This window comes from Miscanthus floridulus, unplaced genomic scaffold (genome assembly GCF_019320115.1).
Source record: "Miscanthus floridulus cultivar M001 unplaced genomic scaffold, ASM1932011v1 os_2416_1_2, whole genome shotgun sequence".
Classification (NCBI taxonomy): domain Eukaryota; kingdom Viridiplantae; phylum Streptophyta; class Magnoliopsida; order Poales; family Poaceae; genus Miscanthus; species Miscanthus floridulus.
This window is the reverse complement of record NW_027098289.1, coordinates 98364-107054: the sequence shown is the minus strand read 5'-3', so window position 1 is coordinate 107054 and position 8691 is coordinate 98364.

Below are 8691 nucleotides of genomic sequence, written 5' to 3'. Positions count from 1 at the left end.
CAACTAATCTGAAGATGTAGGCAATGTGTCCTAATCAAATGATCATAGTTTTAAAAATAGAAGTTGACAAACAAAAAAATTTCGGAGTATAATAACTAATTTTAATAGATTTAGCACAACGTAATACATCTTTGAAATAAAGATGAGTTTGGCCATCATAAGATTTAAGTGATTCAAGAACAAATACTCCACTGTCATTTCTGCAAATAATAATTTTTTTAAATGTTAATACTTTAAAGGTTGAACAAATGATATGAATTTTTCTAAAAACGGTGAAGAAATCAAAGAAGCATACTGACTAGTTGAATTGGACATAATGCAAAAGCAATGCCTATCATGTAAACATCAACTCTTCTCGATACTGAATATGAACACTTGAAGACTTTGCGAAAGTTACTGACAATTACGAGAGCATCTTCTTTGACAATATTGAAGTCCTTAGACGGACAGATGATTTCAAATCTTTTTTCCCTCATGTGTTGCAATAACGACATACCAATATCAATTCTTGCAAGCTACAACAAAAACCTTTAGAAAAAAAAACAAAAAGATTTTATGAATTTAATATGAAATGAATAAGACAAACTCATTCTTAAAACATAACATTTCTCCACATTTTTAAATAGAAAAGGACAAGTATATCACAAAGCCATACACACATACTGATAATCTAGAATGAATTTAATTAACAAAACTTACAAGGTCAGCATTGTCTAGACTTTATCTAATGCATCTCTCAGAGAAGTGACGACAAATATCACTTGAAACAAGTTCGGCATTTTGAAGTTCAACCTGACAAATATGCATAGAAGATTTAACAAAAATATATTGAAAAGCCTTATCACAATGGCTAATTAAGTGCCCATTTGAGAACAAAAGTTAGACATACAAGTTACAAACAAAACTTAATCATATAATTTAATAAACCAAGTTCAACATACAAGTTAATAACTACAAGTTATGTGCAAAATATAAAAAACCATACAACTTATATGCAAAAAAGTTAGACATAAAATTTAATAGCTACAAGTTATGTCCACAAATTTAGACATAAAAGGTATGTGGAGAAAGTTAGACATAAAATTTTGTGCACAAAGTTAGACACAAAAGTTACGTGCAAAAAGTTAGACATAGAAGTTATCCGCAAGTTAGGCATAAAAGTTAGACATAAAGTTAACATAATGTAGAAAAGCAATTACCCGCAAATTCTTTAAGCTAAGTGACACATTTTCCTCCTAGGCCCTTGAAAATCCTAGATGAGGAAATGTTTTTCAAAATAACTTAATTTGAATATGAACATTACAAACTTTTTTACAGGATGCAGAAGTGATGCTTATAAAACAAGCCGCTCTACTTCATTATTGAGTGCACTATTGATGTCAGATAGTTCCTGCAAAGATAGATAAAGCAATAAATAATATAGAAATATATATGTTTTGTACTAGGAGAATTTTTTAGGACGCCATGTATATGGTTTGTATGCATATGGCAGTTACCAGTAAATAGAAATAGCCAAATGGGTTAATTGTATTTACTACACTTAAGACCTATTACCCAGTTGCAACTTGGTTTATATACTAACATGCATACAAATACCTTCTGGTATTATACAAGATAAGTTATGCAGCACAACTTATGTACATAAGTTATGACTTATGATACACAACTTATATCTATAAGTTATACAACCTAAGTTATGTTACAAGTTATCATGTAACTATGATATACAAGATCCTTGCAAAGTACAAAGACAACCAGCATAGGTAGTATTAATTTAAATTATTTTCCTTGCATGGAAATATTGAATCAAAAGGAATTGGTTTATCAAAACTATACTTGAAAAACAGGACAAGAAAAACGAAGAAAGAAAATACTTGGCAAGGATATAAATTTAGATTGTTGAAGACCAGACAAATAAGATTTTGACCAATACACAAGATTGACTGACAATAATAGGCTCAATAGATGTAATATAATGCCTAAATGAATCCTTGAGGAAAGATTGACACATGTTCTTCATATTTGATAAGACTTGATTGACGAAAAGGAAGCAAATCAAATTTTGTACAACTTGAAAACACAAAAGCTATGTAACACAACCTATGTACAACTTATGACATAACTTGGAAACACAAAAATTATGAAACATAACTTATGTGCATAAGTTATTCTACACAACTTAAGTTACGCAATACAACTTATGTACATAAGTTACACTTGTTTATAAAAAATTATGCTTATGTACAAATTATATAAAAGTAATATATAATTTATATGCAGAATTTACTTGTAAGATGTGTTTATTTAAAATATGCACTAATTTCTTACCACGTCGTCCTCCTTGGAGTCTCTGCTTTCATCATAATTTTCGAAAGAACCATCCAACTAGAAAAATAGGAAAAAGCAACATAATCTGAATTTGAACATCACATACTTTTTACAGGATGCAGAAATAATGCTTACTGAAGGAAGCTGCTCTATTTATTATTGAGTGCACTTTTTACAGGATACAGAACTAATGTCGTAGAGTTCCAACAAGACAGATGAAACAATAAGTAAAACTACAATGCATCCTGCAAGAACTATGCTGCTAGCTTAAGATTAGCATGTCTTTGATCAATCCTCAACATAAGCAATACTTTTAGTGAAACTTTATAAACACTTAATGGAGTCATCATATGCACAACATGCTTTTACAATCCTAAAAGATCTCTGGTGAAGTTTACAGGGTCTACTCAACTAATAATATCTAAAAAGTATAATGGTGCTCCATCAGAAAAAAATACACTTATAAATGAAGGCTAAATCCTTAAGGATAGATGCCCAAATGAAATGAGCAGATTTGCAAAGCCATCAGAAGGGTTCATATACTCATTTGGATTGAATAATAATTTATTACCCAATACACCAAAAACTCATGAAGATTGAGATTGAACAAGTGATTCCCAAAACCACATGATTTGTAAGGAAAAAACAACATTAAATAGTATAAATCTAACAAGTTAACCAAATTAGAACACACCTCCTTAAGCCCACAGAGTCTTCCTAGAAGCTTTGATCGTGATTCATTTAATTCCTGCTCAAAAGAAACATCGTGTCAGTTCAATCCCATAACAACGAATGCTGATGTGTGATATTCAATAAGTTTCAGTAGTGTTTAGTTGTTCCCTAATACCTAGAGCATCAACATGCACCTAACAGCCACACACAATATCATTTTTGCTTGTGACAACCAAGCACACGAGAAAAATAGTAAAGTAAAACCTACGAGGCTTGAATGGTGGATACTTGCCGAGATCTTTTCCTCCATGGACAGCAAGTCTTCCTCTACAAATCGAAACACAAACCCGAAGTGAACAGAAAACACAAACAAATTTAGCAGAACAAAGATCATCGGAACAAGGGACATGAGTTGCTCACCGTCGGGACGGAGAGGTCTCCATTGGCTCCCTGGGCATAGCAGCGGTCGGATCAGGCGGCGCACCACCTCTAGATGCCTGCTGTCGTATGAGTGGTCGAGATATGCCATCTCTAGGAGCCCGTAGTCAGATGGGACGTAAAGATCCGCCATCTCCGATCGCCAATGGTTGGACAGGATACTGAGATTCATCGGTTGTGGAGATCAAGGGCTGGCCAAGAGGGCGAGATCTACCGGCTCTAGTCACCGATGGCCGAGCATGAGGACGAGATCGGCTGCCTCCTAGCACCGGTGGCTAGACGTGCAGGCGAGATCCGATGCCTTCATGCGCCGGTGCCAACACTGCAACGATAGATAATGAAAAGTGCGACAAAAAGGAGACAGGAAGTCACGGGAAGGGGGCAGTGAGAAAATGGAGGGGTCAATGGAAAGTGGACCTGGGGCAATTAAGACGCATGTAGTCTGTCGTTCACTTGATTCCGATTGCGCGAACGGTCGTGAAAATGGAATTGGGCCCTGCTACCCCTCCACCCGTCGCGTCTCCATTTCACGCAATCGAGTGCGATCTCCGCCGCTTTCGCTTGAGGGAAGCAGAGTAGTAGCACAACCAAGTAACTTCCTAGGGAGGGATCGCTGGCACCAGGGCTTGGGCCTCCCATTCATGGTCCGCTTCGTCGTGTTCATGCTCCTGAGAGACGGCGGCCAGACCATGGTAGGTGCGGGGATGGGATGTGGCCAGATGGCAGTGCCTCCATGTGTAAGGTAGGAAGGTGGAGACCGGAGAGATAAAGGCAAGGCACGACGCGTGGGTGTGGCTCCGTCGTGCCATGTGTGAACCGATGATAAAGTGCAGAGAGAAAATAATAAAGAGAAAAAAATAAAGTAAAAATGGTAGTATGGGCATTTTACATGTTTTAACAACTAGGAGAAACTATTTTACCAAATATTTTCTAACAGTTCAAGCTGAAGCTAAAATAGTTGATTCATTAGAAAAGTCATAGCAGTTTTGGTTAGAACTGGAGTCCTACCAAACGAGCCCTTAATTTGTTCATGTGAAATCAGTTACTCAATAGAGAGAGAGAAAGATGCAATCATTAAATAGTTGTCTCTGCCACCCAACCGAATGTCTCAACACGGTGAGTTATATGCGTCGCCATGGATATATGTAGAAATTAATAATCCCGGTGCAATGCATGGGCATATATACTAATGGGAACCGTGCTAACTAATATCTCTTTCTGTCTATTAAAACAATAGGTGCCCAATTCCTCGAGAAAAAATGGTGGCCACCAATTCCTAAAAAATGGCCAAAGTGAATCGAAATGACTTCCACAAGTCATCGAAAACCAGATCCACGTGTTCACGTCTTATAAGATTTTTATTATTTTCTATTCTATAAGTGTAAAAAAGGACATTGTCTGGTATCGATATTAGGGACACCCAAAGCAAGAAAATTAGCAATCACGCTAACTTCTTCGGATGGCTCGAGATGTATTAAAAGGTCTCGCTCGAACCCAAGGCTGCAGGCTCCGTCTCACCTGTTCTCAAGGCCGCAGGCTCCGTCTCGCCCGACCCCTTAGGTGCGGGCTCCGTCTCGCCCGACCCCTTAGGTGCAGGCTCCGTCTCGCCCAACCCCAAGGACATGGATTCTGTCTCGCCCAACCTCAAGCTCCGTCTTGCCTGACCTTGAGGATGTGGGCTTCGTCTCACCGACCTCGAGGCCGCGGGCTCCATCTCACCTGGCCCATTAGGTGCGGGCTCCGTCTCGCCCAACCCTAAGGAAGCGGGTTCTGTCTCGCCTGACCCCTTGGGTACAGCTCTGTCTCACCCAAGGTCATGGGCTCTGTCTTGACCGACCTCAAGGTGCGGGTTCCGTCTCGTTCGGTGGGGACCCATACTGTCGCCAACCACTCTAGGTCCAAGCATATGGGCCTGGGTGAAAACTCTGATGCCAGGAAAGAGGCTGGCATGCCTCGATGTAACCCATGGCCATAACGAGCCATACCTGGGGATTCACATCAAGAATAGTGTTAGACATGCCGGTGATGTTCTGCCTAATCCTTGTATGGACACTGACAGACGCATCAATTCACCACGACGTCCGCCAGGACAGAGTAGAACGCCATGACCGGCAGATGACGCCTACATATGGCACCAGTGACAAACAGGGCTATGACATGGAGCCATCCCTATTGACATCTACAGGATCGGTGGGACCCACATGAAGGAGAAGAAGGACCCAACAACCCTGGAAGCCTTTTCTCTATCTCGTTCTTCTCCTTTTTCTCCTCTGTAAACCACACTTTTCCTTCGCCTATAAAAGGAGAAGCAGGGCACCCCACGCAGGGAGATCAAAACACAAGAGCATGACATAAGCACACGGCTGAGCGACAAGTGAGCTCTCAGCACCCATTCACTCCTTCCACCGGAGACTTGGGATCCTCTCCCTCTCTCGCTTGTTTGTAACCCCTACTGCAAACCAAGTGACGGTAACACGAGCATCATCAAATTGGACGTAGGAACGTTCTGTCCAAACCAGTATAAACCCTTGTGTCCTCTGAGCACACCATCAGAGCCAGACACACAAATACAAATTTACTCGTTGATGGTTTAAAAACACCGATAGTTGGCGCGCCAGGTAGGGGCTTTTTGTGTGTCTCAACATCCACATCAGGCCTTAGATGGCTAGTCATAGCATTAGTTGGGTCCCGGGCTCGACGCGATCGCCAAGACACTTGAGGAGCTACAGCTGCACGCACCGAAGGCCCGTGCCCCTAGGAGCGATAAGCTCCTCAGCTTCGATTATGGGAGGCTAGAGCTAAAAGCTCTAGTTTGGTTTTGGTGAATTGATGAAACCCTAAGTGCTAACCTAGTTTATCAAGTGATCATGACATAGGTAACACATTCCAAGTGGCGAAGCAAATGAAGATCATGACATGATGATGGTTATGCCATGGTGATGATCAAGCGCTTGGACTTGAAAAGAAGAAAGAGAAAAATAAAAGGCTCAAGACAAAGATATAAATGGTAGGAGCCATTTTGTTTTGGTGATCGAGACACTTAGTGAGTGTGATCATATTTAGGATCAATAGCCGTAATATTAAGAGGGGTGAAACTCGTATCGAAATGCGGTTATCAAAGTGCCACTAGATGCTCTAACTCATTACATATGCATTTAGGATCTAGTGGAGTGCTAACACCCTCGAAAACGCTTGTGAAAATATACTAACACATCTGCACAAAGGTGATACACTTGGTGGTTGGCACATTTGAGCAAGGGTTAGGAACTTCACTGGCGGAGTATCTATCCATAGAGTGCGGACAGTCCGACGGTGCCACCGGCGCCCTAGACAGAAAAGATAGAGGTCATTGTAAGTGACCGGATGCTGGTCTCTGAAGGACTGGAGCGTCTGGTCAGTAGCAGTAGAAGAAGCGCAGCGTCGGTCGTCGACCGAACGCTAGTGCTAAAATGACCGGACGCTGGATGGATATGTTCAGTCACACTGACATGGTCATGCACAGAGGAAACACAAGTGATCAAACGCTGGGTGAGTCTGGTCAAGCATGACCGAACGCGTCCTATCATGAAAAGTCATCTCTGGATGCTTACTGGAAACGACTGGACGCTGGGGTTCAGTGTCCGGTTACTTTAAGCTACTGTGTCTGGTCGTTACTTGACCGTTGAGATCGGGCGATCAACATTTGAAGAGAGAGGACACGTGGCACGCATCGCGTGACCAGACATTGAGGTCCAGTGTCCGATCGATGACCAGAGCATCCGGTCACCCCGTGTTGTGCCCAGTGAAGGGGTACAATGGCTCTATTTTGTGGGGGCTTCTATTTAAGCCCCATGGCCGGCTCAAGCTCACTCTCTTGGCCATTTGTATTGACATAGCAACCTTGTGAGCTTAGCCAAAGCCCTCCCACTCATCTCCATAATTGATTCATCATCTTTGTGAGATTGAGAGAGAATCCAAGTGCATTGCTTGAGTGTTTGCATCTAGAGGCACTTGGTGTTCGTGTTTCGCTGTAGGATTCACTTGTTACTCTTGGTGGTTGCTGCCACCTAGATGGTTTGGAGCAGCGAGGATCGTCGAGCGAAGGTTGGTGATTGTCTCTGGCTCCAATCGTGGTGATTGTGATGGGTTCTTGACCTTTCCCCAGCTGAGAGCCAAAAGGTACTCTAGTGGATTGCTCGTGGCTTGTGTGATCCTCATCTTGTGTTGGTTGTGTGGCACCCTATCGAGGGTTTGGTGTGTGATGCCAATTAGCACGTGAACCTCCAGGTGAGTGAATCGCCACAACGAGCAGTAGCTTGCCGGCAAGTAAGTGAACCTCGATAAAAAATCATTGTGTTTATTATTTGATTCTGAGGTGATTGGTCTTCATTGTTATTCATTCTTGTGATTGATTGGCTCCTTTCTCTATACGGCGGTATAACCTTCTTGCTCACTCTCTTTATATTACCGCAAACTAGTTGTCAAGCTCTTTAGTGTAGCTAGTTGTGAGAGCTTGTTAATTTGGTTAGTGTGGCTCTTTAGTTAGCCTTTGAGAGCACATTAACTTAGTGTAGTGACATAGCTATTGTGTGGATAGAAACTATATCAACTAGAATTATGGTAGGTGACTTGCATTTTTAGTAGGCTAGCACAACACTTGCTTCATCTCATAATTGTCTAACCGGTTTGCTAAGGGTTGTTATAGAAATTTTTATTAGGCTATTCACCCCCCTCTAGCCATTAGGACCTTTCAAGAGCGCCAACATGGCGCCTTCCTGGGACCTTGACCATCCTGAGAGGACCTATGCCGCCTCACCATCTCGTTCACCAATGTCATGATGCAACTTGCCAGAGGAGAGCCGCTCTCCCCAGAATACCTCATCTAGAGCGCTCCGATAGCGCTCCCGTTTGGTCTGCGCTACGTTGTAGAGACCGTTGGTCACCTTGTAGCACAACGCATGCCCCCATCTCCTATGAATGATGTGTTCATGGGGATGATCGAATACATTGTGGAATCTTTCCATGACCTTCTCATGGGAGAATCGGAGTCGCCCTCCGACTCTGACTCCAGCAGGGAGAGCCATCACCCCTCATGAGAATATTTCATGGTAGGTACCCCCGAGGGATACATTGAAAGCATCCATGAGGGAGGGCTACCCCAACAGATGACCTTGATGATGAGGTCGAGGGGGATATAGGGACCCCACCTTGTTTATGGGTAGAGCCGCTGAGGGCATGGCACCAGGAGCTTGAAGAAGCTCGACTCCAGCTCGA